This window comes from Scleropages formosus, unplaced genomic scaffold (assembly GCF_900964775.1).
Source record: "Scleropages formosus unplaced genomic scaffold, fSclFor1.1, whole genome shotgun sequence".
NCBI classification, from domain to species: Eukaryota; Metazoa; Chordata; class Actinopteri; order Osteoglossiformes; family Osteoglossidae; genus Scleropages; species Scleropages formosus.
The window spans coordinates 408,746-433,200 of NW_021641040.1; positions in this window are offsets into that span (position 1 = coordinate 408,746).

Below are 24,455 nucleotides of genomic sequence, written 5' to 3' on the forward strand. Positions count from 1 at the left end.
ACAATACATTAAAATCCACAATCAAACAAACCCAACACCATTTTCCTACAGTTGGTCAACAAAGTTACTAAACATGTACACACTGTTCTGGTTTCAATAGCTGTCTTAACAAAAACAATAGGAGACAGTCCCACAACATCGGGAGCTCCCCAGGTCACTCTAAGCACCCTTCCCCACACAATGGTTAGGGGGTCGCCACGCGAACTCCCCAGAATCGCCCTCCCCCCGTGGCAAAGTACGCATAAACAAAACCACAGCCAATCAGAAGAGAACACATGACTATGTTATTATTATTATTATTATTATTTTTTTTTTTTTTATAGAGCGCTCTTCTCACGTAGTGGACACAGCTGCGCTTTAACACAGGCATACAGCAAGAAAATTGATACAAACAAAGAAGACAGTCAACTAATGGCTACCATAATGAGAACTTATTATAGAACTACAGGTATACGTACTGGCCACCAGGGAAAGGAACAAAAACTCCCAACTGAAGGTTGAGGGAGAAAAACCTCTGGGGGGTCCATGGGCCAGTGGTTGCCCACCCCTCCCGGGCATTCTAGAAAGTAACAGTTTGTAAGCCAGTGTTTAACAAGTAATTATAATGTTGGTAAATGGCATCTTGGATCCCCAGCTCGGCATGGAACATCTCGATCGTCATGGCAGATGGACATCATCCTCTGTCAGCACGGGATTTGTCTGTCACCACTGGCCAGCCTCCTCAGGTCTTATGTAGCGAGGTAGTGCTCAACGAGAAGATAGGACAGAGTTAGTAATTTGTTACATAAGTAAATTTAAAATGCATTTTTTGTAAAGGTGATAAAATAAACAACCAAGGCAGGTCAAATTACATTATGAGGTGGAATACCTGAGTGAACATATAAGTCTTAAGTCGGATTTGAAAACAGCTTTTCCGACAGTAACTGGTAGACTACGTACAGAAACAGACAGTAACACCAACTATTTACGTTGAACTATATCAGTCCGTACTTTCCAAAATGCTCTTCTCTTACAACTCAAACCACTACACTACCAGTAGTCCCATTTAATAGAGCCATCAAGTATTAGGATAAAATAATTTCATAACTACTGGGATTTTTGTGGGCTCTCTCCAGGTATGGGTCCCACCACCAATGATCCCGCTTGCGTTGGCTGTCATTCTGTCATGTGGTACTCCACTTGCTCTAAGAACTACGTAACAGTCCAAAAGAACCAGCCGTTGCTTATTCTCATGAGAAATGTAAAGTAAAAAAGTCCTTTTTGAGAACGTTTCAAAGTGCCAAAGTGATCATTTGTCTGTTATCTCGTTGATATTGATGCCCTTACAATGGTCCCCTGTGGAAGAAATTTTCTGCCCCGGACTCAGTCGGCCGCAGGAGATCAGTATGAAACACTCAGACACGCAGAGACTTTTCACAACAATATCGGGTCGATGGGAGAGCTCCAGACAGCTGGATACACACCACACACACTTTCAGAACCGCTTGTCCATGGGGGTCGAGGGAAATGGAGCCCACCCGGCAACCAGGGCGGAGGGCCGGAGGGGGAGGGGGACACACCCAGGATGGGACCCAGTCCGCCGCAAGGCACCCCAGCGGGACTCGAACCCCAGAACACACCGGAGAGCAGGACTGTGGTCCAACCCACTGCACCACCACACCCCCGCGACAGCTGGATATCTCCCCTAATTGGTTCGGTGTGGAGGGGGGTGCGGTGGCCGCGTGGCGCAGTGGGTTGGACCGCAGTCCTGCTCTTCGTTTGGGTCTGGGGTTCAAGTCCCGCTTGGGGTGCCTTGCGGCGGACTGGCGTCCTGTCCTGGGTGTGTCCCCTTCCCCCTCCGGCCTTACGCCCTGTGTTGCCGGGTAGGCTCTGGTTCCCCGTGACCCTGTAAGAACAAGCAGTTCTGAAAATGTGTGTGTGTGTGTGTGTGTGTGTTCGTCCTTGTTTTGTTTGCATGCTCATATAAGTCATCACAAGGAATGGCAATACTCTCGAAACTTCTCCTGCATCCGATGCAAAGGTGATCTACTCCGAAAAATTTGTCCTTGTTATTCTTTCGCATCCTGTTTCCCTACTCCTTCACATTGAGAGGGGTCAGTTGAGATGGTTCGGGCATCTGATAAGGATGCCCCCTGGATGCCTCCCTTTGGAGAAATACCAGGCACGGCCAACTGGGGCGAGGCCCCGACATCAGCCCGGGACCTGCTGGAGGGATTATATCTCACAGTTGGCCTGGGAACGGCTGGGGATCCCCCAGGCTGAGCTGGAGGAAGTTGCGGGGGACAGGGGCAGCTGTGCCGCTCTGCTCTGTCTGCTGCCACCGCGACCCTTTTAGGACAAGCGGGACAGAAGATGGATGGATCTTGTTTCCCTACCAACATTTCCCATTGCGTTAAGCTGTCACACAGTGCATGAAGCCAGGGTACAGCATACACTTTCTGAACATATTAACTTTCACATCACACTAGAACATATTAATTTTTACACCACACAAAGTAGTTTTTAGTCAAATGCACTATATGTATAATGTGTTGCAATATGAGAGGGACTTACTCACACAGCCTGAAACTGCTTATCCCAAGCAGGGGTTGCAGCAGCACCAACCCCAGCAACAGAGGGTGCAAGGCTCAAGGGGAAAGGGACACAGCCAGCACAGGATGCCGGTTCATCACAAGGCACCCCAAGCAGGATTCGAACCCCATATCCACCGGAGAGGAGGACCCTGCCAAACCTGCTGCGCCAGCGCTTTCCCTTGCAAAGTATGCATTGAATCACTATTGTAGAACTAAAACAAGGTATTAGAAGTCACTGGAACTAGATTGGAATTGGAACAAACAATCAAAATGCACTGACAACTGTACATTGCATACTAACCACTTACTCTTCTTCTGACAGGGCAACAATGGCCTCCTTCACCACACAGTGGCCTTTTGCATCTCTAAGGTCCGCAACTTTGCGCTCCAGCCATTCGTGAATCTAAAAATGGGGGAGAAAGTGAACACATAAAACCGAGGAAGAAGTTTAGAAAAACCAAACCTGGAAAAAAATAACATTCAATTCAGCCAGTAGACAGAAATCACTTCTACCAGTTATGAGTTTTAAATGCAATGCGCGGTTATAAAAAGACTGTTGTTGAGGTGTGTAAAGCTTAATTAAAAAAAAGTCCAAGTCATATTTCGGATTACTCCAACATGGTGCAGGCGTTTCAGCTGAAGTAATGTTTCCAGATAACAGGGGGTTCCTGCTCTTCTCCTCGGCCTCTTTCAACTGGATTTGAGTCACGCTTTCTCTCGGTACATCAAAACCAAAACTTGCAGATACAGCCGCAGAATCCGTTCTTATCTCACAACCGACTCTGCACAGCTACTTGACCAGGCCATGGTGACATCCCGTGTGGACTACTGCAACTCTTTCTTGTCTGGCTTTCCTGCTACTGCCATATAACCTCTACAGCTGATACAGAAAGCTGCTGCTGCACGAGTTGTGTTTGACTTGCCGAAGCATTCGCATTATCTCCTCTACTTGTTTCTCTGCATTGGCTTCCCATGACTGCCCGGATCAAATTTAAGACCTTGGTTGTGGCCTACAGAAACATCAGTGGAACTGCTCCCAGCTATCTACAAGAGCACAAAGGTTCTGGTGGAACAACCTCCCCCTCTCACTCAGAACTGTCCGCATTTAAAAATGGTTTGAAAACTCACCTCTTCTAGACTCACTTCACCCATGATCTCTTAAGTTCAGGTGAGACGTAAATGTTCATGCACTCTAACTTTGAGATCATACCTGTTAAACAATGGATAAACCTTCACACATCTGTTCCTGTAATGTCACGTAAATGTTTATATATTAAAAAGAAAAAACAAAAAATATTACCAGGAAGGTGGCTAAGAATCGTGGATATTCTGACAAAGTTTTATGCAGCATTTGTGTGATGTACATTGGTTCTTATGGTGGAAAGAGACAAACTAACTGTACCTAAGAATCATGCATCTGCATCTAAGACTTTCTTTCTGCTAATGTAATGCACACATTGTATTTTCTACGAGAAGTACATCACTTTGGAGAAAAGCGTCTGCTAAATGAATACAAGTAAATGTAAGGAACACTGGAACATTTAGTTTTTAGACTTTAGGCTTTGGAACTTTTCTTTTCTAAAGTAAAGGAAATAACCTGTAGAATCAAATAAAATTTGTTTTGTACTTGTGGGATGCTGTATTCATAAGAGGTTTTGCAAAAACATAGGGGGTTTGTCCAGTGTGTGGAAACAGTGTGTTATGAATTGTGTGCTCAGGGACCCTCAAGATCTGCTTCCAACCCCACATATTTTACCTCAAAGTAAAGGGAATAACTGTAAAATCAAATTAAATTTGTCTTGTAGTTGTCGGATTCATCATTTGTGAGTTTTTGTGCAAAAACCATAGTGGCTATGTCCAGTATGTGCTAAAATTGTGCAATAAATTGCATCCTCATTCAGTCTCCGAAAGTTGTTCAAACCCCAGATATTACGTCCAATTAAAGGTTATAACCTGTAGAACCAAAGTAAATTTGCTTGGTAGCTGTGGTATGGTGCATTTATGGTGCATTTCATATATATGCATTGTTATATGCGTATATATATAAGTATCATATGGAAAGTATTAGCAATGGCATTAGGTAGGGGGTTTGAAGCAGTTTTTGGGCTTGCCAGGGCACACAATTCATTGCACACTTTCCCCATATACAGGATAAACCCACTAGTTTTTTGCTCGATACATCACAAATGCAGCACCCCACAGCTACCAGATGAATTTACTTTGATTCTACAGGTTATTATCTTTATTTTGAGCTACAACAAGTGGGGATTTAATCAAATGTTGGACTTGAAAGAGGGCAGAATCGTTGAATCTGTAGCAACATGATGGTCGTTGGTTGGTCGGTTGGTCGCACCTGCACACAGGAGGCCGCTCCGGCTGCCTGTTAATGATCCTTTCGCAGGTTCACCTACGGAAACCTTGTTACGACTTTAACCTCCTCTAGATAGTCAAGTTCGATCATCTTCTCGGCGACCCAAAGACCTTACTAAACCATCCAATCGGCAGTGGCGACGGGCGGTCTGTACAAAGGGCAGGGACATTTTCTGCTCACATGCTCGCGCTGCAGCACCTGTGCGTCAGCGCATTATCTGCCGCTGGACTCGCTCCTCCTCCTCCTCCTCAGTCACTGTCTCATGAGACCGTTCCTTCACACCAAGAGAAACCCGAGGCCCCAACAATCCCTAATTCATAGTTTAAAGGCGAACAAAGAGCCTTACAAAAAGTAAAATGAACAACTGATGAAATTTTCTCTCACAATGGGGTTGTGGGAGCTATGGGCAGCCCTCTGAATGTGTATTACGTTAATTTCAGAAAAGACAGGAAAAGTGAAAGCCTAAAGTCCAAAAAGTAGACTTTCCAATGTTACTTTATCATTTTATATTAAAACACCCAACCAATCATATAACCCAACTGCAATGAGGCCTCTATGGAAACTGTGGCGTCTACCATCAAATGATCCGTCGGCAAATGAGGAGAGAGATGAACCCGTTTAAAAACAACAGAGTCGGAAGCTAAAATATCATCCGGGCGACTTTGTGCTCCTCTACTATTAGACCAGGTAATGCCCGGATGACTGAGGTTGCATGTTTTAAAACCATCAGAAAGACCAAATCTGAGCATAAAATTCTTAAAATGTTTAATGCTAACATTCTCTTTACCCTCCAGATATATAGTAAAATCCCCACCAATTATTAAATGTCTATTACAGACACAAAAGGGGGCCAACTCTTCTAAAAGAGATATGCGGGATGCGGCCTCTACCGGAGCATAGACGCACATCGCACGGATGCGCTGTCCCCTCCAGGTGGCGTCCACTCCCAATACTCTACCCTGTAGAACAGTAAACGTGCTTACATTCTGAAAACTTTGTTCGCCAAAGAGAATGCCAACACCTGTTGAGTGGTCGCCACCCACACTCCATTATGATCTACCTTTCCTCCAACCTGAAGAGAAAACGGCCACATCCCACTGGTCTCGAAGGTGGACTTCCTGTAAAAAACATAACTGGAAGGCAGAGGATGCAAGCCTGTCAAACATCGCTGCTCTTTTCAAAACATTCTTCAGTCCTCTGATGTTTACGGTTAAAATTTTAAAATCAGCCATAAAAGGGGGCAAATTAAGTTTCAAGTTTCAAGTTTATTGTCATAGATACAAGTACCAGGTACGTGTATCATGAAAATCTTCCTGAATGCTTCTCCACAGACTATGGGCAAGGACAATAGAAATACTGCACAAACAAAACAATGACAAACAAAACAGTGTCAATGACAGAGAATGAGAATGCTTAAAGTGACAGTGTAATTTCCCAGTGTGCTTAGGTGGAGCAGTCCAACTCTAGTTACTAAAGATGGCACATTGGTTTGTGTTGTATAGTCTTACAGCAGTGGGGTAAAAGTTGTTCCTGTATCTAGCTGTGCGGGTTCGAAACAGTCGATAGGAAACAGTAAAGTGGAAACGGGTGAAGAACAGGGCCCATCGGGCCTGGCGGGAGTTCAACCGTTTTGCGGTCTCTAGGTACTCCAGATTTCGGTGGTCTGTGAGTACCACGAAGGGATTGACTGCACCCTCTAGCCAGTGACGCCATTCCTCAAGCGCGAGCTTGATAGCAAGGAGTTCCCGGTTTCCAATGTCGTAATTCCGTTCGGCAGGTGTCATCTTCCTGGAGAAGAAGGCACAGGGGTACAACTTGGGAGGGTCCCCTTGCCGCTGCGACAGGACTGCACCCCCCCCTACCGAGGAGGCGTTGACCTCCACCACAAACGGCAAGGAAGGGTCCGGCTGTTTCAGCACTGGGGCGGAGGTGAACCGTGTTTTTAACTCCCGGAAAGTCTTCTCCGCCTCCGTCCCCCAAGGGAGTCTTCGGTCCTTGCTTGCAGTTAACGCGGTAAGGGGTGCAGCGACTGTGCTAAAATTACGTATGAACCGCCGATAGAAATTGGCGAACCCAAGGAAACGCTGGAGCGCCCTTCCCGTGGTAGGTCGAGGCCAGGAGGTCACTGCACCCACCTTCCTGGGGTCCATGGAAACTCCCTCCTGGCTCAGGATGTAGCCCAGGAAGGAGATTTGGCGTTGGTGGAACTCACACTTCTCTGCCTTCACATACAATCGATGTTGCAGGAGTCGCCTGAGGACCGCCCGGACCTGTTGGATATGCTGCTCTCGGGTCTTCGAATAGATTAGTATATCGTCTAGGTAGACGATGACACAGTGATGCAGGAAATCGCCCAACACATAGTTGAGAAAGGCTTGGAAAACTGAGGGGGCATTAGCTAGGCCAAAAGGCATAACCCTGTACTCGTAGTGACCTAGTGAAGTGGAGAAGGCCGTCTTCCATTCATCCCCCTCACGGATCCGGATGAGGTTATATGCACTGCGGAGGACTAATTTTGAGAACCAGGTTGATCCATGGATCCCCTCCAGCGCCGAGGTAATCAACGGTAAGGGGTGCGGGTACTTGACCGTTATAGCGTTCAACCCTCGGTAATCTATGCACGGCCTCAGTCCCCCGTCCTTCTTACCGATAAAGAAAAACCCCGCCGCGGCTGGTGATGTTGACGGCTGGATCAGGCCCGCTTCGAGGGCCTCTCTGATGTACTCCTGCATGGCCCGTTGTTCAGGTAACAACAGGGGATACACCCGGCCCTGAGGTGGTGTGGTACCTGGCAAGAGGTCGATAGCGCAGTCCCAGGACCGGTGAGGGGGCAGTTCGGCGCCGCAGACCTTGCTGAAGACCTCTCGTAGATCCTCATAGTCCGGGGGTATGACCGGCAGGGGAAGGCCCTCTACCCCTTCCACCGACGTGGCCCGGCAAGGAAGCGTGAGGCAGGATGCGCGACAGGATCCTCCCCAAGAAACCAGCTCCTTGGTACTCCACCGAAAGATGGGGTCATGTCGTGCCAACCAGGGGTAACCTAAAATGACAGGGGTGTCTGGAGCTCGGATCGGAAAGAAGGTGAGTTTCTCGTGGTGACATGCGCTAGTTTCGAGCACGAGAGGTGCCGTCCGGGAATCAACCACCCCATCACCCAAGGGTTGACCATCCAGGGCTTTCATACTCAGGGTGACCTCACATGTTTTAATAGGGACATGGTGCGCTTGGGCAAAGCCTACATCCATGAAACAGCCCGCGGCTCCGGAATCTATGAGGGCGTTCGTCTGCACCCGGCTGGCCCCCCAGGAAAGACTCACCGGCAGACGTAGCTGTCCCTGGTGCTCCCCTGGGCTCGGCTTCGTTTCTGCGGAGGTCCCCTGAGGTGGTCGCTTGGGGCATGCCGCACGGAGATGCTCCGGGGACCCACAATAGAGACACAGTCTCCCCACCTGGCGCCGTCTCCTTTCCTCTTTCTTGAGCCGGTCTTCCACTGGGCTGGTCCCCAGGGGTTGGCGACTTCGGCCAAGATTGTCGATGGCGATGGCTGTCTCCACAAACCGGTTGAAGTCCCCCTCCTCACCCCTATATGTGAGCTCGTCCTGGATCCGGGGATTCAGCCCTTCGAAGAAGCAGGTGAGGAGGGCAGGGGAGTTCCAGCCACTCTTGGCCGCGAGGGGTCTGAACTCAAGAGCGTACTCAGCCACACTTCTACTCCCCTGGGTGAGACGCATGAGATAATTACCCGCCGCGCGTCCCGCGTGCGGGTGGTCAAAAACCGCTTCGAACTTTTCACGGAAAATGTCATAGATAGTTCTGGGGCAAGTGCGCCACCCAGCGGCAGCCCACGCCCGGGCTGGACCGGTTAATAACGACAGAACAAAAGCGATCTTAGCTGCGTCCGTCTGATACATGCGCGGAGAACATTCAAAAACCAACTCGCACTGCATCAGAAAGTCCTGACATTGATCGGGCGAACCGTCATACCTCTCTGGGGTCGCGATCCTTGTGACCGTCCCCAAAGCCTCGGGGGGTGTGGGCGGGACAGGCTCAGCAGGAGTCGCGGGTGCACCCTGGAAGGCGGGGTTGAGAATACCTCCGGTTTGGAGGACCTGGATTAATCCGTCGACCTTTTCTTGTACGCGCTGCAATAACTGGGAATGAGTTCCCAAAAACTCGCCTTGCTTGGTGAGCGCTGCACGCAGGTGCGCATACTCTGCTGAGTCCTGGTAGCTGGCGGAACCTTCTGTCATGGTTGCACGTAGCGCGGACGGACTCAAGTGCAGAGAGTTCGGATCGACGTGCACGGAAGCCGAATCAGAATCCATAATCGTAGTCGAGGGGCAGGCGAGGGGCAGGCGAGGGGCAGGCGATCAGCAAACATCGTGGAAAGGGCTAGGCAAAGAACGTGGTCAGGAAGAAACAGGCAAAGGGTCAAATTCGGAATGGGTCTCTCAGTAATACGGTTCGCAGGGAAACGAGGAGGCAAAACAAGGTTCCGTATCTGGGCTTCCTCGGCTTCCCTCTTTATAGTCGTTCCCATCAGGGAACGGCAGGTGTCGCGGATGTGCCAGATGCGGAGAACGTGACAAGTGTCACCGGGCGATAGTCATTAAGGCAGCTCACTTTGTTCTTCTTAGGAACGGGGATGATGGTGGTGTTTTTGAAACAAGTGAGTACAGCTGAGTTTTTTAAGGAGGTGTTAAATATGTCCGTGAAGACAGCAGCCAGTTGCTCACTGCATGTTTTTAAAACTCGCCCTGAAATTCCGTCCAGTCCAGCAGCTTTGCGGATGTTGACTTGGCTAAAAGTTCTTCTCACTTGTGGCACAGAGACGGTGAGACTGGTGTTATCATGTTCTGTGGGGATGCGCAGTGGGGGGTCTTCGTTCTCGAACTCGAAGCGGCCATAAAATGCATTCAGTTGTCTGGGAGAGACTCAGCGGCACCTGTCAATGACCGCTTTTGTGGTTTATAATCCGTTAGTGTTTGGATTCCCTGCCACAGCCTACGTGCATCTTTAGTACAGTTAAACTGTGATTCCACCTTCCTGCTATATTCCCGTTTCGCGCTGGCGATGGCTTTGCGGAGCTCGTACTTGCTCCTCTTGTACGCGTCCGTGTCTCCGGACTGAAACGCGCAAGTTCACGCGCGGATCTTATTTCGGATTTCGGTAGTAATCCACGGTTTTTAGTTGGGGAATAAGCGGGCTGTTTTATGTGGTATGTAGACATTTACACAGAACCCGATGAAGTTCGTGACCACTGTGGCATACTCGTCCAGATTGGAGGATGAGTTTCTGAACATGTCCCAGTCCATGGAGTCAAAGCAGTCCTGGAGCCTTTCCTCCGCTTCTGGTGTCCAGCGCTGTACAGTGCGCGTCGTCACAGGTTCCTCTCGCTTCAGTTTCTGCCTGTAGACCGGGAGCAGCAGAATCGAGGCATGATGTGACTGCCCGAGGCGTGGACGCAGCAGGGAGCGGTACGCCCCTTTGTGTGAAGTGTAGCAGTGGTCGAGGGTGTTTGAGCCTCTGGTGGGGCAGGAGATGTGCTCATGGTACTTGGGGTACACGTTCCTGAAATTGGCTTGGTTAAAGTCCCCAGAGATAATGAACAGTCCACCTGGGTGCTTGTTCTCGTACTTAGTGACGACGTGGTACAGTTTGTTCAGCATGCTCTGTGTGTTCCCTTCGGGTGGGATGTAAACTGCGGCCATAAGCACAGCCGAGAACTCCCTGGGCAGGTAGAGAGGTCGGCATTTGATCAGGATGTATTCAAGGTCCGGAGTGCAGTTCTGTGCAATCACTTCCACATTCGTGCACCATGCGTTGTTAATAAGAAAGCATACGCCCCTCCTCTCTTTTTCCCCAATGAATCAGTCCGATCTGCGTGGTAAATTGAGAAGCCCTCGGGCTGCAGCGCGTGGTCCGGTGTGCTGGCGGTGAGCCATGTCTCCGCAAAGCAGAAAACGCAGCAGTTCCGTAAATCTCTTCGGAATTTAAGTCGCCCTCTGAGATCGTCCAGTTTGTTGTCCAGAGACTGAACGTTGGACAGGAAAATGCTGGGCATCGGAGGTCGTAGCCCTCGGCATTTCACTCTCACCTGAATGCCGGCCCTGCGGCCTCGTTTCCGAGATTGCGTCTTCTGTGTGGTCTCAGGTGGGACGCAGTCATGATATTGTTCGCGGCAGAGCGAAGGTACCGAGTTCAGCTCTATAAACGCTAAGAATTGCGTCTAATCGCACTGTTTCACATATTTGCAGAAGTGTTTGGCGGTCATGAGTAATAAGAGAATAAACTGGCTGGAAGGACAGTGACACAAACAAAATAATATACACTAAACTAACAAGTCTGTGAGGAGGAGCAATCAACACGTCGCCTCGTGCCGGCGCCATGTTGAATGTATTAAAATAATTAATTAAGTAATTAAAATAAATTAACCAATCATAAGAGCAATAAAAACCCTATTAAAATTCATTAAAAACAAATTTAAAAATAAAATTCATTCCCCTCCCGACATTTCTATCATACTCTGAAAATCTACAGTAACATATGGCTGCTCATTAATATCATCATTCTGGTCTGAATAAAGAGGGGAACTCATCATACTGTAGGGGGGTGCAGCCACAACCGGCCAGTCCGTATGACTTCCATCCCCTACCAGCAAACATCGGTCTCGGTCCTCCTCCATCTTTGCTGCTGGCTTTTCCTCTTTCCTGCTCACCCCCTCCTCTCTTCTGCTCTTCTTGTACTCCTTTGGAGTAGGGCCTTTGCTCCGCTTCCTATTTGTATCCTTTGGGGTACTCTGGGCTTTGGTGGGTGAGGTCCTTGGGGTCACACACATCAGGTGTTCCTTCTCTGCTCCTAACTCTGCATGCACCTGCTCCTCAGCAACATTACGTTGGACAAACATCTCTTCCTCCCTTCCGCCAGACACCCGGCTCCCCGACACGGCGTCAGCATAGGAGGGTTTCCTCTGAGAGCAGGTGCGGGCAAGATGCTTTTCTGCCCCGCAGATATTACACCTGCATGGACCTTTACAATCTCTAGCCATATGGCCTTCCTCCAGACAGTTATTGCACTGCATGTTGGTGCACTCAGCCCCCGTATGCCCAAACCCCTGACACATTCGACAGAAAGGTGGCTGGTTAGAATGAAAAAGATAGCCCTTGCTTGTACCCAAATTAAAAGTAGCGGGTGGGTGGCAAAACCCATCTAAACCTTGTGGATCAGGGAGCAAACGGATCCGAAACTGTCTTTTCCCTATCGACTCCGCCAAAATAAAAGGGTTAAAAACATGCACAGTCACTATGCGCTGGTTATTAACCCAACGGTTCTCGACATCATAGAATTTCAATGCAGAATGATTGGCGAGGGTTCTGCAGTTCTCAAAAATCCTTTTAAAACAAAGTTCTGTAGTTAAAGTGAAGTCAAAGAACTGCAGCAGGTTATTCCGTTGAACGCAAATAACATCCTCCACAGTAAGACTGAGGAGACCCAAAATTACCTCTTTTATAAAGATAAGTTGGTCACGGAAGTCTCTGTCTTCCTCCTAGGATCTCCAGTAAAATCAAGCTGTGTTTTTCAACGGTCCTCCATCCGCTGCCCGCATTCCATTCGGCGGAAAAGAAGTTCTGCCGGTGTCCATTGTTTTCGCCAGTGGTCCATCTGCAGTTTTCAGGGGTGTACCCATCGAAGGTTCCTCCCTTGCAGATGGAGTTCTTCCTGGCAAAAGCTTCATGTATAAACTAATAAAGGGATACTCGACTGCAGGACACCAAATGGACAAACCGTGCTGCTGAAGTCCGAACCAATCCGTCCCTTGGAAAAGCATGCCTTTCAACAGCAGTCTTGACAAAGACACTTTAGACAGTACAAGTAGTACAGAACATTGGAGAATCTCCCTGGGTCACTCCCAGCCTCCCTACCGCGCCCCACGGTTAAGGGGCCACCCCAGAACTCCCCAGAATTCCCCTCTTGACCACTGAGCATAAGCAGAACGACAATCAATCAGAACATCACACACTCAACTATATACATACATGAACACTAATATCAACTATTTACACAAAGCTATTACAACTCTCCTCAATACAACTCCATAGCCCCTACGTTTAATTCCACTTCTGAAGTAAGTTTAAATGAAAGTTTACTCTCCGCAGTTTCTTTTCTGCTCCTTGAGCCCATCTTGGGCGTTGATGTCACAGCAAACCTAACATCCAGTCACTCACTTTCATTTAACCAAATCTGTGCAATGCATGGATTGATCATGCACTGATTGTAATGGGGAGAGCACAAAAAAATGACTGCCACTTGTATGCAATTTGTATATGAGAGTTGATTTTATGTGATTTCCCTTCTTCTGTGTGTTACTCAGGTAGTGAGACTGTTGAAACTTAAAAGTGTATCATTTCATCTCACAAATGCAGCATGTAACATTTAAAACACAAATTGAATGGGACGTATGGAATGTGAAAAATTGATTCTACAGCTTTGCTGTGCGCTATATGCTTTTGTATTAGAATGTCTAATTAGTGAAACGGCCTCTGCAAGAAGGCGCCCACATTCCAGGCAGCAGTTTGATTCCAGTCCGTCCCTTTCTGTGTCAGCCTGGTCCCACAAGATATCGGGAGGAATACAGAATTACGTAGTTCGCGTGAGACTGTGCGTAATGAGAGAGATAACACTGGGGACGGCTGGAAGTGTTTTCATGAAAGGATGGGAGATTGGGGGGCACCTTGACCTGTTTGGAATGATGAAAAAAAACATGTATCTCACCCATGCTTGCGAAGAACCGCCCTAGAATGTGTATAAATGTCTGCTTGCTTAACTGCTGAGGTGTGACTCTCTCTAGGAGGCTCACCCATGTGTGCACATGAATAAATGAACTTTTCTGTAATCTGACTGTCTTGTTGAACTGAGTCTTTTCTTCCTACCGCAGATGCCAGGAGGCCCGAGGTGGGCCTTTAACCCCCCGTATCCACAGGAGGAGAGGAACGGGGCCGAGGTCCACAATTGTCCTCTCAATTAAAAATAAATTGAATGGGATTCTACACATTTTTTCTTCACCAGAAGAACACTGTTCTTGCTTGATTTTCACTACTATCCATAATATCGTTGGGTTATATGATTGGTTGTGGGTGTTTTAATATAAAATGATAAAGTAACATTGGAAAGTCTACTTTTTGGACTTTAGGCTTTCACTTTTCCTGTCTTTTCTGAAATTAACGTAATACACATTCAGAGGGCTGCCCATAGCTCCCACAACCCCATTGTGAGAGAAAATTTCATCAGTTGTTCATTTTACTTTTTGTAAGGCTCTTTGTTCGCCTTTAAACTATGAATTAGGGATTGTTGGGGCCTCGGGTTTCTCTTGGTGTGAAGGAACGGTCTCATGAGACAGTGACTGAGGAGGAGGAGGAGGAGCGAGTCCAGCGGCAGATAATGCGCTGACGCACAGGTGCTGCAGCGCGAGCATGTGAGCAGAAAATGTCCCTGCCCTTTGTACAGACCGCCCGTCGCCACTGCCGATTGGATGGTTTAGTAAGGTCTTTGGGTCGCCGAGAAGATGATCGAACTTGACTATCTAGAGGAGGTTAAAGTCGTAACAAGGTTTCCGTAGGTGAACCTGCGAAAGGATCATTAACAGGCAGCCGGAGCGGCCTCCTGTGTGCAGGTGCGACCAACCGACCAACCAACGACCATCATGTTGCTACAGATTCAACGATTCTGCCCTCTTTCAAGTCCAACATTTGATTAAATCCCCACTTGTTGTAGCTCAAAATAAAGATAATAACCTGTAGAATCAAAGTAAATTCATCTGGTAGCTGTGGGGTGCTGCATTTGTGATGTATCGAGCAAAAAACTAGTGGGTTTATCCTGTATATGGGGAAAGTGTGCAATGAATTGTGTGCCCTGGCAAGCCCAAAAACTGCTTCAAACCCCCTACCTAATGCCATTGCTAATACTTTCCATATGATACTTATATAATATATACGCATATAACAATGCATATATATGAAATGCACCATAAATGCACCATACCACAGCTACCAAGCAAATTTACTTTGGTTCTACAGGTTATAACCTTTAATTGGACGTATAATATCTGGGGTTTGAACAACTTTCGGAGACTGAATGAGGATGCAATTTATTGCACAATTTTAGCACATACTGGACATAGCCACTATGGTTTTTGCACAAAAACTCACAAATGATGAATCCGACAACTACAAGACAAATTTAATTTGATTTTACAGTTTATTCCCTTTACTTTGAGGTAAAATATGTGGGGTTGGAAGCAGATCTTGAGGGTCCCTGAGCACACAATTCATAACACACTGTTTCCACACACTGGACAAACCCCCTATGTTTTTGCAAAACCTCTTATGAATACAGCATCCCACAAGTACAAAACAAATTTTATTTGATTCTACAGGTTATTTCCTTTACTTTAGAAAAGAAAAGTTCCAAAGCCTAAAGTCTAAAAACTAAATGTTCCAGTGTTCCTTACATTTACTTGTATTCATTTAGCAGACGCTTTTCTCCAAAGTGATGTACTTCTCGTAGAAAATACAATGTGTGCATTACATTAGCAGAAAGAAAGTCTTAGATGCAGATGCATGATTCTTAGGTACAGTTAGTTTGTCTCTTTCCACCATAAGAACCAATGTACATCACACAAATGCTGCATAAAACTTTGTCAGAATATCCACGATTCTTAGCCACCTTCCTGGTAATATTTTTTGTTTTTTCTTTTTAATATATAAACATTTACGTGACATTACAGGAACAGATGTGTGAAGGTTTATCCATTGTTTAACAGGTATGATCTCAAAGTTAGAGTGCATGAACATTTACGTCTCACCTGAACTTAAGAGATCATGGGTGAAGTGAGTCTAGAAGAGGTGAGTTTTCAAACCATTTTTAAATGCGGACAGTTCTGAGTGAGAGGGGGAGGTTGTTCCACCAGAACCTTTGTGCTCTTGTAGATAGCTGGGAGCAGTTCCACTGATGTTTCTGTAGGCCACAACCAAGGTCTTAAATTTGATCCGGGCAGTCATGGGAAGCCAATGCAGAGAAACAAGTAGAGGAGATAATGCGAATGCTTCGGCAAGTCAAACACAACTCGTGCAGCAGCAGCTTTCTGTATCAGCTGTAGAGGTTATATGGCAGTAGCAGGAAAGCCAGACAAGAAAGAGTTGCAGTAGTCCACACGGGATGTCACCATGGCCTGGTCAAGTAGCTGTGCAGAGTCGGTTGTGAGATAAGAACGGATTCTGCGGCTGTATCTGCAAGTTTTGGTTTTGATGTACCGAGAGAAAGCGTGACTCAAATCCAGTTGAAAGAGGCCGAGGAGAAGAGCAGGAACCCCCTGTTATCTGGAAACATTACTTCAGCTGAAACGCCTGCACCATGTTGGAGTAATCCGAAATATGACTTGGACTTTTTTTTAATTAAGCTTTACACACACCTCAACAACAGTCTTTTTATAACCGCGCATTGCATTTAAAACTCATAACTGGTAGAAGTGATTTCTGTCTACTGGCTGAATTGAATGTTATTTTTTTCCAGGTTTGGTTTTTCTAAACTTCTTCCTCGGTTTTATGTGTTCACTTTCTCCCCCATTTTTAGATTCACGAATGGCTGGAGCGCAAAGTTGCGGACCTTAGAGATGCAAAAGGCCACTGTGTGGTGAAGGAGGCCATTGTTGCCCTGTCAGAAGAAGAGTAAGTGGTTAGTATGCAATGTACAGTTGTCAGTGCATTTTGATTGTTTGTTCCAATTCCAATCTAGTTCCAGTGACTTCTAATACCTTGTTTTAGTTCTACAATAGTGATTCAATGCATACTTTGCAAGGGAAAGCGCTGGCGCAGCAGGTTTGGCAGGGTCCTCCTCTCCGGTGGATATGGGGTTCGAATCCTGCTTGGGGTGCCTTGTGATGAACCGGCATCCTGTGCTGGCTGTGTCCCTTTCCCCTTGAGCCTTGCACCCTCTGTTGCTGGGGTTGGTGCTGCTGCAACCCCTGCTTGGGATAAGCAGTTTCAGGCTGTGTGAGTAAGTCCCTCTCATATTGCAACACATTATACATATAGTGCATTTGACTAAAAACTACTTTGTGTGGTGTAAAAATTAATATGTTCTAGTGTGATGTGAAAGTTAATATGTTCAGAAAGTGTATGCTGTACCCTGGCTTCATGCACTGTGTGACAGCTTAACGCAATGGGAAATGTTGGTAGGGAAACAAGATCCATCCATCTTCTGTCCCGCTTGTCCTAAAAGGGTCGCGGTGGCAGCAGACAGAGCAGAGCGGCACAGCTGCCCCTGTCCCCCGCAACTTCCTCCAGCTCAGCCTGGGGGATCCCCAGCCGTTCCCAGGCCAACTGTGAGATATAATCCCTCCAGCAGGTCCCGGGCTGATGTCGGGGCCTCGCCCCAGTTGGCCGTGCCTGGTATTTCTCCAAAGGGAGGCATCCAGGGGGCATCCTTATCAGATGCCCGAACCATCTCAACTGACCCCTCTCAATGTGAAGGAGTAGGGAAACAGGATGCGAAAGAATAACAAGGACAAATTTTTCGGAGTAGATCACCTTTGCATCGGATGCAGGAGAAGTTTCGAGAGTATTGCCATTCCTTGTGATGACTTATATGAGCATGCAAACAAAACAAGGCAACACGAACCACACACACACACACACACACATTTTCAGAACTGCTTGTTCTTACAGGGTCACGGGGAACCAGAGCCTACCCGGCAACACAGGGCGTAAGGCCGGAGGGGGAAGGGGACACACCCAGGACAGGACGCCAGTCCGCCGCAAGGCACCCCAAGCGGGACTTGAACCCCAGACCCACCGAAGAGCAGGACTGCGGTCCAACCCACTGCGCCACTGCGCCACCGCACCCCCCTCCAACACGAACCAATTAGGGAGAGATATCCAGCTGTCGCGGGGGGTGTGGTGGTGCAGTGGGTTGGACCACAGTCCTGCTCTCCGGTGGGTCTGGGGTTCGAGTCCCGCTTGGGGTGCCTTGCGGCGGACTGGCGTCCCATCCTGGGTGTGTCCCCTCCCCCTCCGGCCCTCCGCCCTGTGTTGCCGGGTGGGCTCCAGTTCCCTGCGACCCCCCATGGGACAAGCGGTTCTGAAAGTGTGTGTGTGTGTATCCAGCTGTCCGGAGCTCTCCCATCGACCGATATTGTTGTGAAAAGTCTCTGCGTGTCTGAGTGTTTCATACTGATCTCCTGCGGCCGACTGAGTCCGGGGGCAGAAAATTTCTTCCACAGGGGACATTGTAAGGGCATCAATATCAAACGAGATAACAGACAAATGAATCACTTTTGGCACTTTGAAACGTTCTCAAAAAGGACTTTTTTACTTTACATTTCTCATGAGAATAAGCAACGGCTGGTTCTTTTGGACTGTTACGTAGTTCTTAGAGCAAGTGGAGTACCACATGACAGAATGACAGCCAACGCAAGCGGGATCATTGGTGGTGGGACCCATACCTGGAGAGAGCCCACAAAAAACCCCAGTAGTTATGAAATTATTTTATCCTAATACTTGATGGCTCTATTAAATGGGACTACTGGTAGTGTAGTGGTTTGAGTTGTAAGAGAAGAGCATTTTGGAAAGTACGGACTGATATAGTTCAACGTAAATAGTTGGTGTTACTGTCTGTTTCTGTACGTAGTCTACCAGTTACTGTCGGAAAAGCTGTTTTCAAATCCCGACTTAAGACTTATATGTTCACTCAGGTATTCCACCTCATAATGTAATTTGACCTGCCTTGGTTGTTTATTTTATCACCTTTACAAAAATGCATTTTAAATTTACTTATGTAACAAATTACTAACTCTGTCCTATCTTCTCGTTGAGCACTACCTCGCTACATAAGACCTGAGGAGGCTGGCCAGTGGTGACAGACAAATCCCGTGCTGACAGAGGATGATGTCCATCTGCCATGACGATCGAGATGTTCCATGCCGAGCTGGGGATCCAAGATGCCATTTACCAACATTATAATTACTTGTTAAACACTGGCTTACAAACTGTTACTTTCTAGAATGCCCGGGAGGGGTGGGCAACCACTGGCCCATGGACCCCCCAGAGGTTTTTTCTCCCTCAACCTTCAGTTGGGAGTTTTTGTTCCTTTCCCTGGTGGCCAGTACGTATACCTGTAGTTCTATAATAAGTTCTTCATTATGGTAGCCATTAGTTGACTGTCTTCTTTGTTTGTATCAATTTTTCTTGCTGTATGCCTGTGTTAAAGCGCTCTGTGTCACTACGTGAGAAGAGCGCTCTATAAAAAAAAAAAAAATAATAATAATAATAATAATAACATAGTCATGTGTTCTCTTCTGATTGGCTGTGGTTTTGTTTATGCGTACTTTGCCACGGGGGGAGGGCGATTCTGGGGAGTTCGCGTGGCGACCCCCTAACCATTGTGTGGGGAAGGGTGCTTAGAGTGACCTGGGGGAGCTCCCGAATGTTGTGGGACTGTCTCCTATTGTTTTTGTTAAGACAGCTATTGAAACCAGAACAGTGTGTACATGTTTAGTAACTTTGTTGACCAACTGTAGGAAAATGGTGTTGGGTTTGTTTGATTGTGGATTTTAATGTATTGTTTTAGTTGTGTATTATTGATAACTTTATTAAATAAAGTTTGATTAAAAAAAAAAAACCAGTGTGTACATGATGTCTACATATATGTCATCTTGCCTGTCTCTGTTGCTGGCAATAGTTATCAATGACTTTATGTCAGCCTGGTGCATGCAAAATGACAATAATACTGCAATACAACAGTGAATAGTACAGTAAGACAATAATGAATTTGTCTCAATAATTTATTTCTGCTTAGAGGGGGAAATGGCCCGAAGACATGATGTTCAGGTTCCCACATAGTGTGTGAGTGTCACGGAGTGAGTACGTTTCACTGATGCCTAGATGAGTAACCCCTTGTAAGTAGTGTATCTAGCAGTGTAGTCACCTTGGTGAATAAGGTGTGTGGGCTAGTAACACTACATAATATCCACTGTAAGTTGCTTTGGACAAAAGCATCTGCTAAGTGAATAAATGTAAATGTAAGAAATGTAAATGTAGATGATCGCTTCTTGGCCTTTTGGCTAAGATCGAGTGTATTACCGTGGTTTTCTTTTTGCCAGGGGGTATAAGATAGCTTTCTACAGCATAGCCCTTTAAAGGGCTTTCGACATCATTCTCAACCTGCCCTTGGGTTGTGCCGAGGGATGAAGCCATCACAGACATCAGCAGGGAGGTCGGCGATGGGAAGGAAGATGATGACAACTACAGCCACAAAGAAGAAGACGACGATGGCCTCGGCGGAGAAGACAACGGCAAGGATTAAGACGACCGTTGGGGGGGGCAGGTGAGGCTGTCTCCTCCTGGGAAGCAGCATTATGCTGCTTTTCCTGAGGAGTCGCCCACCCTGAAGAGCTCCCCAAAAGAAGAAGGCTCATTAGGGACTTCGGAGCCCCTCGTCGAGGAAGCCGCAACGCCAGCGCCGATTGGAGGATGACCAGTGGTGGAGGTGGCAGCAGCGGCGAAGCTGAATATCGCGGCGGAGCCGACGAGGGAGGAGACGACAATTTTAAGGGTGGAAGCGACGATGGCCTCACCTGCAGAACAGGCCACCAGGCCCGAGAAGAGCCCTGCTGCCCCGGGTGGGTCTCTAGAGGAAGAGGAGCAGTCTGCATTGTTAGTGGTCCCTAGGATGAAGCACACTACTCGCTTCAGATGGCGAAATTCAGGCTCGCCCGTGTCCTGACCCTGAGGCCCCCGACGGGCTTCATCATCCTCCAGTATAGTTCACTTTACAAAATAGTCAGGCTTACCTCTTTTACCCCCAGCAGCCTCCCTTCTGCAGGCTCTGCCGGGGTCAGGGGCATACAGCAGAAGTGTGCAAAATCAAGAAATGTAGGAACTGCTTAGAGACAGGACATTTTGCCAGAGACTGCAAGGGCCCCCGCCGCTGCAACATTTGCAGCAGCGAAGACCACCTGGCCTGTCTCTGTCCGCAGTACAGACCCTCGTATGCAAATGCCTTGTCTGGAAGGGACTGGAGAAGCTCCTGGCAAAGCCAGTGATGTCCGGGGTGCATGCCCTGCCCCTACCTTGGCGGAGATTTGAAAGCGGAAAAAAGGCGATTCAACTCCGAAGGAAAAGGAAAAGTTTGGAAGGGAGGCTGCGGCATCAGAGGGGGGCCCTTTTATTATTATTATTATTATTATTATTATTTAATATTACATTATTTAATATTATATTATTTAATATTGAAGTTTTGGAAGAAAAGGAGTTTAGAGAACTTTTTTATGAGAATTTTTCATTGTGGCAGGATTCCATGGATTTTTACCCCTCAGCAGTTGTTTGGTGGGAAGGGATCAAGGCGAAGGCCAGGACCCTCACCATCAACTATTGTATCCGTCATGCCGCTTTGCGACGCCAAGATATCAGCTAGCTCGAGGAGGAACTCCAGAGGATTTATTCTTGCCACACTAACGGAGGGACTTTTGATTATGATATGGCCGTGGAGATAAAGGCTATTTTGAGGCGGCTGCACGAGCAGCAGGCCAAAGCCTTTCTGTTTGGCACCAAAGTTAAGGAGGTAGAGGAGAATGAGAAGTGTACCTCTTACTTTTTTAATAAGGTGAAGGACTTGAAACGTAAGAGAGGTTTTACTTCTCTGAAGAATCAGCATGGTGAGTCCTTTACCGACACCACCCAGATGTTGGAGGTTGCATCCTGTTTTTATAGAAATCTTTTTAAAGTCAGGGAAATGGACCCGGTGACTGAAAGGAGCTTTCTAGATAATTTGACGTCACATGTTCCTGAGGACGCACTTGGCAACTTAGAGAGCCCCATTACTTTGCACAAGCTGTCGGAGGTGCTTGGCAAAATGAATCGGCGCAAGGTTCCCGGCCTTGATGGTTTAGCAGTGGAATTTTATTTCACGTTCTGGGACGTCTTGGGGCCGATTTTTCTGTGCGTTGTTGAGGAGGTGCTGGGCAGCGGCTTGCTCACCAAGAGTATGAGGACAGGGGTGCTCTCCTTGTTGTACAAGAAAGGTGATAAAGCCGATCTTGCCAACTGGAGACCCCTCACGATGCTTTGATGCAAAGATCATAGCGAAAGTCCTGACTGAGCACCTGAGGAAGGTAATGGCCAACCTGGTCCACTGGGACCAGACGTGCGGAGTACCCAGGCGTTCTGTGTTCTAGAATTTGCACCTGGTCCGGGACGCGATCGCCTGGGCGGAGGACCGAAAGGTCCCCCTCGCGCTGGTCGGTTTGGACCAGGAAAAGGCGTTTGACCGAGTGGATCACCGCTTCCTATTTAATACCTTGAGCAGATTGGGCTTTGGCCCTAACTTCCTGAGGTGGGTACGTGTGCTCTACACTGAGGTAGTCACCATCAATGGCTCCCTCGTGGGTGCCCCAGTGGAGTGGAGTGAGGCAGGGTTGCCCGCTCCTTTATGTTCTTTATATTGAGCCGCTGGCGGTCACCATACGCGCCCACCCAGGGATTGATAGTCTGCTTCTGCGAGGGTCCTCTTAAGGTGTTGGGGTCAACTTTCTTGCAGAAGGTGCAGCCAGGGTTAATTGGGAAGAACGTTTGACCAAAGCCAGATGGAAAATGGGTTTGTGGAGGACAAGGTCCCTCTCCTTAATAAGGAAAATATTGGCGCTGAAGGTGGACATCCTCCCCACTTTGCTCTACCTTGCGCAGGTGCACCCCTTCCCCCGCACGATGTGGAGAGGCCTCCCAAAGGACGTTTTCGATCTCGCCTGGGGGGGCAGGTATGAGTATGCGAGGAGGGAGGTCATGGACCTTCCAAAGGAAGAGGGAGGGAGGGATGTGCCTGATATTCCTCTTAAACTGGATTGTCTCTTCCTCTCCCAGTTATGTAACCGACTGGCAGCTCCGATTGAGCATCCCCACCAGGACTTTGTGCGTCTTTGGTTGGCCCTTCCGATGCGCCAGTTGGTGAAGTCCTGGTCCAACAGCGGGCCTAATGCCGAGACACGGCCCGCCCATTACAGCCAAGCTGTAAAGTGGAGTAAGACCATGGCGGCCAGGGTCGAGGCAGAGACCCTCCTTAAGCACAGGGCCTTGTATAAGATTTGAACTGGTGTTGTATACACAGTAAGTTGCCGGTCAAAGTAGTCCTGTACAGGCACAAATTGACCAGCCACCCACTCTGCCCGCGACTCCAGCGTGGCGAGAGTGAAACTCTCGCACATGCCTTTTGGGACTGCGGGCAGATGCGGGGAGTCTGGCATTTGGTGACTCGCCTGTGCAGGAAGATCGATCCGCAGATGGTACTGACGTACGACAAAGTCTTGGGGGGGATGGGACCCTGGCGTTCAGAAGGCAGCAGCCGCCCGGACGTGGCTGGTGATTAGTGTGGCCAAGCAAATGCTTTGGAACCCCAGAACCCAGCTGGTCCAGACAGAGGTAGACTTGGGCGTCCAGGGTGTGTATCATAAAATCCGGGCCGACCTAACGTTTAGGATGGAGAAAGACATCACTCAGTGGGGTTACTCAGAAGGCAAAGAGAGGTGGAAAGGCTTCTTTTGGCTGTGACCCCACAGGTTTGTGAGAGATCCTCCATCCTGGGGTAAGTAACACACGTCCTTTTGCACTTACAAAACACCGTAACCCCTATTTTTGGTGAATGTAAGTGTTGCGTTTTGTGGTGTGTTATATGTTTTATGTTAGGTGTAGGATTTCTCATTTCTATGGCACATTTTATTTATTTTGCACTATTTTAAAAATCTATAGCACTGATTGTACTTTTAAGTAGTCACCTATCAATGACTACGTGTGGGTTGCGTTTGTGTTTTCTTATTTATGTATTTATTGTTATCTATCTATTAATTGACTTCAGTGTAGTGTAGATTTAGTTTTGTTGTGTGGTGCATGTTGTGTTTTAAGTCTGTATATGTACTTCATCATTCACCGACTCTACTAAAACAACAATAGGGGAGACGTGTTGCAAAAAGGGAATCACCCAAAAACAGTAGGTAAGGTGTATGGTAACACCCTGGGAACAGGCCAGGAGATCGTCCATCTTGAGCGGTAAATGTTACCGGGTAAGTTTTCCTTTAATTATTTATTAAGTATAGTTTTAAGCCTTGGGGTATGTCCTTTAGTGTTTTACAGGTTCTGCCATGGGGTTCTTGTATTAGTTGGTCTTATTGATTTTAGTATTATTTTAAATTTTATTGTTTGCATGGCAGTTTTTAGGATTAATGTATTTATTGAATAAAGATTTTAATTATCAGAAATGATGAATGGAGAAATTTATTCCTGTCGAGTAAGACAGTGTGTGGAAGCAGACACCCTTGGGTGGGTTGGTGATCCATTCTGATCCGTAAAAAAAAAAAAAAAAAACATGTAAATGGCCTGGCTGGCACACTGGCACAGCAAGCAGTGGGCAGTGCGAGAGGATGTGGGTTCCAGCCCTCTTCAGTCAGTGTGGAGTTTGCATGTTCTCCCTGT